The sequence below is a fragment of the Cryptomeria japonica genome, chromosome 10 (assembly GCF_030272615.1).
Source record: "Cryptomeria japonica chromosome 10, Sugi_1.0, whole genome shotgun sequence".
Taxonomy (NCBI): Eukaryota; Viridiplantae; Streptophyta; class Pinopsida; order Cupressales; family Cupressaceae; genus Cryptomeria; species Cryptomeria japonica.
Window position 1 is genome coordinate 227,774,020 of NC_081414.1, and position 10,814 is coordinate 227,784,833.

The following is a 10,814-nucleotide window of genomic DNA, read 5'->3' on the forward strand; positions in this document are numbered from 1 at the left end:
TAAAATATCTGGCTAACAAAGTTTGAAGCCTTAGTGTTTTGATTAATATCAAAAATAGGTTTTAAGGACCCAAAACCTTTAGAAAGGAGCATAAGATAGTTCATCTTAGAGCAACAAGACCAGCAATGAAACAACATACAAAAGACTGGCAAGAAGGCCAGTAAACCGAACGGATAGCAAAATAAAGGAACAGCAAAGCAAAAAAAACTAGATTAAAGCCTTAGTGTTGATAGGGATAAGTATTTTAAGTTGTTGATGAGAAGAGACAGAGATAATTTTGGAAGATTACTTCCAAGGCATTATAATATTGATCAAGTGTGATGATCCCAAGGTTTTGAAAAAATTGTAAAACAACAAGAACAGTTTGAATATCAAGAAGAAGAACAAGAACAGTTTGAGCAACAACAACAAGAAATGGGTGAACGTGTAGCAGTTGAAGAACCTCCACCAAATAGAACATTCTCATATCCTATTATTTTGAATGTAAAAAATGATGAGCCTCCTATGAAGAATATTTAACCCTCTATTTTACCTACCTTTAGAGGAAAAATGTCTAAAGATCCTGACCAGTTCCTCTTTGATTTTAAAGTACTTTGTCAAACTTATAACTATATATCTAATAACCAAAAGTTGAAATTATTTATCTCTACTCTGAAAGAGTCAGCATTACGATGGTTTACGAGTTTAGATGCTAGTTCAATCTCAACATGGCAAGAGATGGAAACTATATTTTTGGATAAGTATCAAGATTATTGTCGAGTGAGAGATAGGAACGAGGAGCTATTTTGAATGAAGTAAATGGAAGATGAGAATTGGGAAGATTACAATGATAGGTTTCAGTTTGTACATAGAAGATGTGCTAAGGGGTTGGATAATGAGATTAGTAAGACAATTTTTTAAGGGGAATTAATGATGAGTCAAAAGAATATTTGAATTTGATGGGAAAAGGACATATCAATAAGCTTCCTTTGAAAGATATTATTGGTATATGTAGAAATTATTCTAGGACCAAAATTGGGACTAGGGATTCTAGAAGAAACAAAGCTTTAACTCCTAATGTATCTCAAGTAATGGAGGAAATATCAAAACTGAAAAATAATATACTCCTCCATCTTAATACTCAAGCAGAACAAAAGACTATTGAATCCTTGGTCATTTATCAAGTTCAAAATGTAGGGGAAAACATCTTTTAAGGGAATGTCCATTGAATCAAATTGATCTCTGTGAAATTTATGAGAAATAGCATGCCACAAGCTCTTGTAATCTCTTACCAAAGATTAAGAACTATTTGAAGAAACCTCCTATAGTGGAAGAAGAATAACTTAATTATGTTGGACAAAGACCCCTGAATTTAGAGTTTAATTCTTATCAAGGACAATATGGCCCTAGAAACAATTGGAATTCAAATCCATGGCATAATGTAAATCAGTGCACCCCTCCATTTTCAATCCAACCACCTACTACATCTTGGAGACCTCCAAAATGGATTAGTCCTCAATGGAACCAATTACAGTGGTGTTGAACACAAGGAAATATTGAGAGAGGGAGTGAATCAGTCTTAAACAAAAATTAATAGAGTACATAAATAATTAATCAACAACACATATCCAACATATGACCACCGGGATTTTCTACGTGGAAAACCAAAATAGGGAAAATTCATGGTGAGCACTTACCCATAAAATATATCCACTATGTATATCAAATTACAATGAAGGAGCTCACTACTCCAGACTTGCAGACTAAGGCTAACTGCTCTTGGGGAAAGATACAAAAAGAGGACTTGCAAACCTGGAGATAACTACAACACAACAAGATATAAAAATGATTTAAAAAGAAGAATCTATTGATCATGAAGTTTTCCTTGAACTCTGCATCAAGTGACCAACATCAACACACAAATTAGACCACATATGTCAACTATATCTCATACCTCAACCATAGTATCAAACAGTTCACATATCATTCAATCACAACTCATCTTCTCTGTTGTTCATCGAATTTCACTAACTGTCTTCATACCACATACTTCCTCTGGCTTTCTTTTCTCTCTTCACTTCATCTTCATCATCATCATCATTATTCTCAACTCAGTCACATTCATTCTTTATACATAAGATAGATCATCAAAACTTGAATCAAGTCAACCTGAAACAAAATATACCTACCAGACAAAAAATACATATGTGTATCCACTCCAAGAGAAAGAGGGGACCAAAACACATCTTCCAAAGATCAATTCACCGATTTGAAATCACTAGAAAATAATCAACAACATACCAACATCCAACACATCCATATAAGAAATTAACAATCAAAACATATTCTCCAATGCAAATAACTCTTATCTAGATCTCCACACACTTTAGTGAGACACATGACATTGTTGAACCCAAGGTGAGACTTAGAGGGGGGGTGAATCAGCCTAAACAAATAAATTACTCCAGAATATAAACAATTAACTATTAATACATATTAACACATAAACACCAAGATTTATACCTGGAAAACCCAAACAAGGAAAAACCATGGTGGTAGTCAACCCACAAGAATATAACCACTATCAAAAGAAATGATTACAAAAGAGGGCTTACTACTTCAGACTTGCACACCAAGGCTAACTGCTCATGGGCCAAGATACAAATAGGACTTGCAAAACCTGAAGCTAACTGCATTTGGGGCAAGATACAAAAAATGATATGAAAAGAAGGATCTATTGGTCATGAAGCTATCCTTGAACTCTGCATCAATCGACCAACATCAACATACACAACTCTCATCTTATATGCCAACACTCTATCTCAATTCTTTGTCATAGTCTTAGCATAGCTTGCATATCATTCGAACACAACTCTTCTTCTACTCAAAATTCCTCTTATCTTTTCTCTTTACCACATCACCTACACTCTCACACATTTCACCCACTACAACTTAAACAAACATATGCCTTATATACAAGATAGATCATCAAAGCTCAAACCAATTCATCTTGAATCAAAATATACTTTCTAAACCAAAAAATACACATGTTGATCCACTTCAGGAGAAAGAGAGGACCACAACACATCTCCCAATGATTACTACATTGGTCTACAATCATTGGAGTCTAACCAACAACATATTCAGATGCTATGCATCTATATAAACAATCACCAAATAAAAACATAAGCTCCAATGCACATAACTCAAATATGTATCTCCACATGCTATGATGAGACCCATAACACATCAACCACGCTTCCATAAATCATATCCAAACCTAAGGATAGGTCAAACATAGAATATCATAACTAGCAATGAATAATACCACAAACCCGGAGAACACAAAGATGTTTTTGGATCCCAAAATCATCATAACCAAGATATCAAAACTATATCTAATGAAGATATCAATAACTCTTAACGTTAGCAATAGATTCCAAACCCAAGCAATTCTTGAACAACCAACACAAAAACTACACTAACAACACAACAAGATAACTCTGCACCACAAACACTTCGGAAAATTTTGGAACAACAAGTTTGACATCAATAACAACCACAACAACACATCAATGCATACTTCCAACAATTTCCTCCTTTTGTCACTAATACCAAAACTTAAATCATTTGATAGGTACTTGATAATACCTGCACCTGAAACCAAAACTCAAGAAGAATAATACTACTCAATATCTCTCCAAATCTTCATCTCAAAACCTCTGCCAGAACTGTCAGCACAATCTCTCCCCTTTTGCTACAACTAAGTCAATTTCTCCAAACTGACAACTCAATCTCTCCTCGAACTAACAACTCAATTTCTCCCCATTTTCCATCAAGGAAATAGGGATTACCAACACTACACACACCACTGCTCCCCCTGAGACCAGCCATAGCATCAATCCAGGAAAATAAATAGGCATGAAAGCTCCCCCTGGAAAGATTCATCCCCATAATGCACCTAGCTAGAAGAAGGAGGTGCAATGACCCCAAGCTTCTCCTTAATAAACTCAAACGCATCATTTGCCAATGCCTTAGTGAAAATATTTGTAACTTGATCCTTTGTAGAAATGTATTCCAATTGAACTTCCTTCTCAGCAACCTTCTCCCTTAAGTATGCTTTATTCTTTAATGTATAAAATGATTCTTCAAAATATTTATTACACTTGTATTGTCACACAAAATAGGAATCGCTTCATCGTATGTTACCCTGATATCCTTAAGAGTTTGTCTCATCCAAATCACCTGAGTATAGGAAGATGCCACTGCAATATATTTTGCTTCAACAGTAGATAGGGAAATTGTTGGATATTACTGAGAAGTTTGTTGGAATGATGTGTTGTCATTGATGTCAACATATTCTTCTATGTATTTCAGTGTTGCAATCAGATTAGATGACTTGGTTTGGCCAATGTGTTGCACTTGAGATGTTGTGGTTTAATGGGTTTTGAGATATGCATGTTTAGTTGATTTGATAGAATTTTTAGTGATTTGCATGATTATTTGATCATGTTATGAGGTATGGTATTATGGTTGGTTATTCAATTGTTCATGTTATTCGATATTCTGGTTTGTGCTCAACTTTGCTCCAGAATTACATTATCTTGGTTTACAGATTTGGTAGAGTGTTTTGGATATTCAAATGTGTCCTCTATTTAGATGGTTTGTGATTTGGAAGTCTGCAAGTGAATCTTTCAGTTTGATAGTTGGTTTGATTGGTGTTCTTGAGGTTCAGTATATTGATGATGGAAATTCTAGTAAGTGTTGTTGTTCCAGTTGTTGTTTTGGTGGTTCACGTTGCTTGTGGATGTTTCTAGATCATGTTCTATCCATGTTGATGGTCTACATTGATTGTTGTGCATGTTATTGATCATTTTCTTGATCCGGTGGTGTTCTTCGTGTTATGCGACTTTCTTGGTGACTGTAGCATGTTGCGGATATTCGAGGCATAATTATTGGTAGTGTTTCTTGGTTGCGGTATTTGTTTAGGTCCAGACTATGTCTTAGCGGACATTGTTTTGGTCTGCATGTATTGTTGTAGCGTGTGAGGTTATTGTTTTGTAATTTGCATTGAGGGTTTAGCTGACCTTGAAATATAGGTTGATGATTTTTATAAATATATGTAATATTTATTTGTGCAATGTATTTTCCATGTATCTGTGTGTGCGAACATTGATTAAATCTTTCAGTAGCAAAGGAGAAGTGTGAAAGAATGTGAATGAAGTGTGAAGGAGTGTGAAGAGAAGAGTTTGAGTATATGTGGTTAACCGAAACTATAATCAGGCATTAAGAGATGTTATTCTTTCAGTTCATGTAATCCGGATTGTTGTCTGATCTTTATAAGACAGTGAGTCTTCCTCAAGGTTGTAGCCCTTCTTTTTTTGAGCAATGAGCTCTAGGCAATGTGCCTGAATGCATGTGCATTCCCCATTGTAATATTTACACTTACTCCTAACAGGGTATTATCTCATTTTGGGTAGGTTCCCACCGTGGTTTTTCCCTTAACCGGGTTTTCCACGTCAAACATTTTGGTGTTATGTGTCTTATTGATGTGGTGTTGATTTGTTCTTTCATTGCTAATTATCAAATCTAAATTTAAGTTTGAATTGTGTTGATTTTGTGAGCAAACTGATTCACCCCCTCCTCTCAGTTTGTTGCATTGTTTCCAACAAAAACTGAGTCTTGTTTCTTACTAAACTAGGAAACCAATTTGTCTCTTAAAAAGAATGCACCACTACTAGTACTCTTTTGGTCATCAATACTTCCAACCCAATCTACATTAGTATAAGCTTTCAACATGTAATCTCCACCTTTTCTATACAAAGTCCAAAATCTATAGTACCTTTCAAATATCTAAAAATTTATTTTCATTGCTTGCTCATGCGTCACTTTCGGATTCACCTAAAATCTAGCTACCAAAAAAATAGGTTGCATGATATTTGGTCTAGACACAATCAAATATAAAAATCCATCAATCATCGATTTGTACTTCTTCTATTCAACTTCCAAAGACTCATCACCTTTGCTCAAGTTGCATCCAACAATTAAGGGGTAGTAATCGGTTTTCAATCATTAAAACCAAACTTCTTAACATTTCCTTCACATACTTGCTCTAAGAAATAGAAATTCCATCTTCTGATTAATTAACTTGCAACCCAAGAAAGAAATATAACTCATCAATCATTGACATCTCAAATTCATTCTACATTTCCTTAGCAAATTCTCCACACCAGCTATCATCTCCTCCAAATATAATGTCATCAACATAAACTATAACAATCAACAACTTATCTCCATAAGTAATGAAATAAAGATTACTATTTGTTGTACCTTCCCTAAAATTATGTTGAAGTAAATACCTATCCAACCTTGCATACCAATCTCTAGCTGCTTATTTAAGTCCAAACAAATTTTTCTTTAGTCTGCATACCATATCTAGTTCTTTAGTTAATTTGAATCCATCTAGTTTCTCAATGTAAACCTCTTGTTCTATATCTCTATTCAAAAATGTTCATTTAACATCCATCTGATAAATTATAAAGTTCTTGTAGGCAAGACACATGCAAATAACTTCCATCCTTGCTACAGGAGCAAAGGTTACTTCAAAGTCTATACCTTATGCTTTAGAATATCCTTTACATACCAGTCTCACTTTATTCTTTGTCACTTGTCCTTTCTCATTCAACATATTTATGAATACCCACTTAGTTCTAATTACATTCTTGTCCATCAGTCTAGGTACCAAATCCCAAGTCTTGTTCTTCTGAATCTAATTTAGTTATTCTTCCATTGATTTTATCCAACTTTCATCCTTGCTTGCTTCATCATAAGTCTTCGGCTTTAATATAGATGGAAAATAGTAATTAGCTTGATCTTGAGCTTCAACAATCTTGCTTCTTGTCTCAACACCTTTTTATTTATCTCCAATTATCTGTTCTCTATGATGCTTATGAACAAACTTAGTTGTAACTTTCTCTAAATTCTCCTCTTCTATTTTTTCTTCTTAATTTGTTTCCTTCTCTTTGCTTTCTTTTGGATCACTTGTCTTCTCTAGAACTGCAAGAACAATCTCAATCTTTTGTACTAGTAGACACTTGTTCTTGTCAGGAATCCCATAGATACTGAGAGGGGGGGGTGAATCAGTATCTAACCGGTTTATAGACTTTCTCAACTTAAAACATGCAGAACATATTATAACAGTGTACCGGTATGCAAGAAATAATGCAATAAATAGAATCAAGAACATCTACATGAAAAGCACACCATAACACAAGGATTTAACGAGGAAACCTGGTGTGGAAAAAACCTCGGTGGGATTTGTGACCCACAATATTCACTCACTAGCCAATAAGAGAATATTACTTACAATAGGGGCCTACACATGCAGGAAGGCCAACTGCCTAGAGCTCACTACTCAATGGGAAGTCTCACTGACTTACAATGAGGATTATACAAATCCAATATCTTGTACTTCTTTACAATAGCATCTATAATGCCTGATCCAGTACCGGTTGCTGCTCTGCTTCTTACATAAACCCTTAGCCTATATTTCGCATAATAGGTCTGCCTAATATTTTTCCTTATCGCTTACATCTCTCATACCAAATGTCTACAATGATCTCTTTTATATATAAGAGTCATTTTACAATTTGCCAATTCGGCTTACAAAGTTTTTACAATAATAAACAAAATATAATATAACAAAATCCTGTCGGCCTCTGTGTTGGTATACTTCCTTTCTTCTGTGTCGGTGTCGGTGTCCTGAGTGTCAGTGTAGAGTGTGATCTATTGATGTCGGTATAATGCCTTTGCCAATGCCATAGGATTGCAAGGTTGCCATCAATGACAAAACCTTCAATCACATACAATGTCTCATTGGAGTGTGCATATGCCAACAATCTCCCCCTTTGGCATTGATGGCAACACTCATGAGAAATTTCAAAAATGTATCCAAAAATGTGAAGTCCAAAAATGTGTGTGCTCCCCCTGAGCATATGATTCCTATGAAATTTTCTCATCCCACTACTCCCCCTTTGGCATCAATGAAAAAGGTTGTCAAGATGTCAATAGAGTTTGTAGTTTCAACCTTGTAACTGGGTGGTTACAATTTGAAAAAGATCTCCCAAAATCAAGTTTATACTATCCATAAACTTCTTGCTATCCTTTATTGTTGTCTCTGTTTTCTTCACTATACCGGTGAGATGCTGCAAATGCTCTGTCAGTGTTTTCTATCCCTGTATTAGTGCCTCAGATACTTCCTTCCGTAGTGATGCTAGATAGTCCAATCTTGGACTCAATTTAAATCTTAGATGCTTTGCCTTATTCACAATTCTCTCTTTCTCTCTTTCCAATTTAAGTAATTATTCTTCAAAATTTGTTATCTTCTCCTCAAAAACTGATAGTGTATCTGGTGAGTTGACAAAATTATCTGCACGTTTATTGATCTCATCATGTACCTTGCTCATCTTCTTGTCTATATCTACAGTCAAAAAGTTTGTTTTACAGGTGTCTTTGTACAAAGTTTTGTACTCTTTCAATAAATTACACAATTCTGGTAGAAGTGTGTCAAAATCTTTGTTACACTTCTTTATTTGCTCATCAAAGAATTTTTGCTTTTCAATTTCTACTTTATCCTTCAATGACTCTTCCTTTATTTTCTCAATGTTTTCTGTGATATATTTACACAGTGTATCAAGTTGTCCTAAAGAATCTTTATTGTCTCTATTACAGCTAGGAGCAATTACCTTCAAAATTGGTATGGTATCATCAATTGCCTTATAAGCTTGTGAGTTGCAGTCTGTTATCTTTTTGATTGAATCTAATAGTACCTCAGTCACATTAGTTGATTTGTAGCTTGATGATGAACCAGCATTCTGAGTACCGCCAATGGAAGTAACAAGCTTGTATTGACCTCTGGTAGGTCTATTTGTGTCTGCATTTCTTTTAGCAATGGTTTTTCTACTTCTCCAATTGTCGGTGGCACTGTTTCCTTATGTTCCTGTTCCTGTTGTTCCTGTTCTGGAGCCTTTTGCTTTGTTTGTTTCTTTGTTTGTTGCATTGTCTCAGTCTGAGTCTGAGTCTCTACATTTTTCTCTTTGTCTTCTGCCGATTTTTCCTGTGTGTTTTCAGTTTGCTCAGCTACCGGAGGCTCACTAGCCATGTCAGTCTTATCAGTTGTATCTTTGTCTACCACAATGTTGATCTTTTGAGTATCAACATCCACAGTATATAAGACTTCAGGATTAGGATTACCATCCTCTACATCCATTCTCTCAGCTGTCGGTTGATCGTTTGTAGCTATTGTTTTTACTGGTGGAGTAATCAAAGGAGGTGGGGGTAAGTTGTCTCTAACCTTGATACTAGGTGGTCCACCAACTTTACCTTTACCCTTGTCTCTATCTTTCTGATAAACTTTTATAGGTTTGGGGTTCCTGTATTCTTCTTTTTTTTCTTTTTCAACTAGGAATATATCCCATCCATTTTCTGTCTCCTCAGTCACCTCATTAATTCTTCCAACCATTAAAGCAATGTGTCGGTGTGTAGTAGAAAACACTGACCGGTTGGCTTGAGCAATTAGGTCATCAATTTCTTTGGGTGAGTTTACCGGATATACAACAAGTAGCTTTTCAATCTTTATTTTCTTGTCCAGATCTATTACTGCTTGTCTTCTTGCTTCCAGTCTCTTAAATAGTTCATCTGGTACTTCATCTACTAATTCCATCAAAAATTTCTTATACATATCCATATGCAATATAACACTATTTTCAACTTGTTCTTTTTCATCAGCTGTCAGAGTGTCATATATTTTTTCTATATTTTTTCAGTTTCCCTTCCTCTGTAATTTCATTCAGCAGTATATCAAGAGGGGCCAAGTCTTTGTTTGTCCTCTTCTTCTTTTTGGGTGTCAGTTTCTTCTTCTTTGGTGTAGCCTTTCTTACCAGAGATCAGACTGCTTGTTGTTTTTGTCTTATCCTCCTAGGTGAGGGTGTGGTTGCCGGTGAGGGATCTCTTTTCCTTACAACTCTTTTGAAAGTTGCAGGTATGTCACTCTCCAAAGAAGTACCTATCTGTGATAGGTGAGTTTCAAGTTGTGGAGCTGCTAACTCATCCTCTGTTATACCGGTTTTCTTCAACACATCTTCTTTGATGGCTTTTGCTTGTCTGGAACCTTTCCTTACAACTGCCTCAACCTTCTTCACTCTTTTCTTTGATTGTATTTGGCTTTCAATAGTTTCTGCACTACCAAATATTTCTTCCTTAGGTTCTCTGGGGGCTTCCAGAAGTGCTTTAGCATATGTTTCAATTATATGATCATCCATTTCATAGCCCATCTCGGTTACCCAAACTGTCCTAGGGATGACTTCTTCCATCCATATTTCATCCTTCTTGATTACAAAGCATATTTTATCTTTGTATTTGTCGACAATCTTTTGTGATAACCTGATTCTTTTCTTCATTTTGGCCTTTAATGCTTGAAAGAAGTCATGAATATTGTTTTCCTTGTCTTCTCCCATGTTATTGAATAGTTCTATTAATTGTTTACCTACCAGTATATCATATCCAAGTTCTTTGTAGCCTATACCGGGAACCTGTTTGGTTATATGTAGCATCAGACATACTAACAGATTTCCAAACCTGAAAGTTCCTTTCTTGTCCTTCTTAATCTTTCCAAGGTTGTCAATTAATTCATCCTTTAACCACTCACATATATCAATCTTTGCATTATCTGTGACCATATCATAAGCACTCTTAATTCATAAACTTGAAACTGAATTGAGTCTATTTGCATGAGTAGCTTTATACCCTAATATCATGCTGATAAATCTCACATTAAT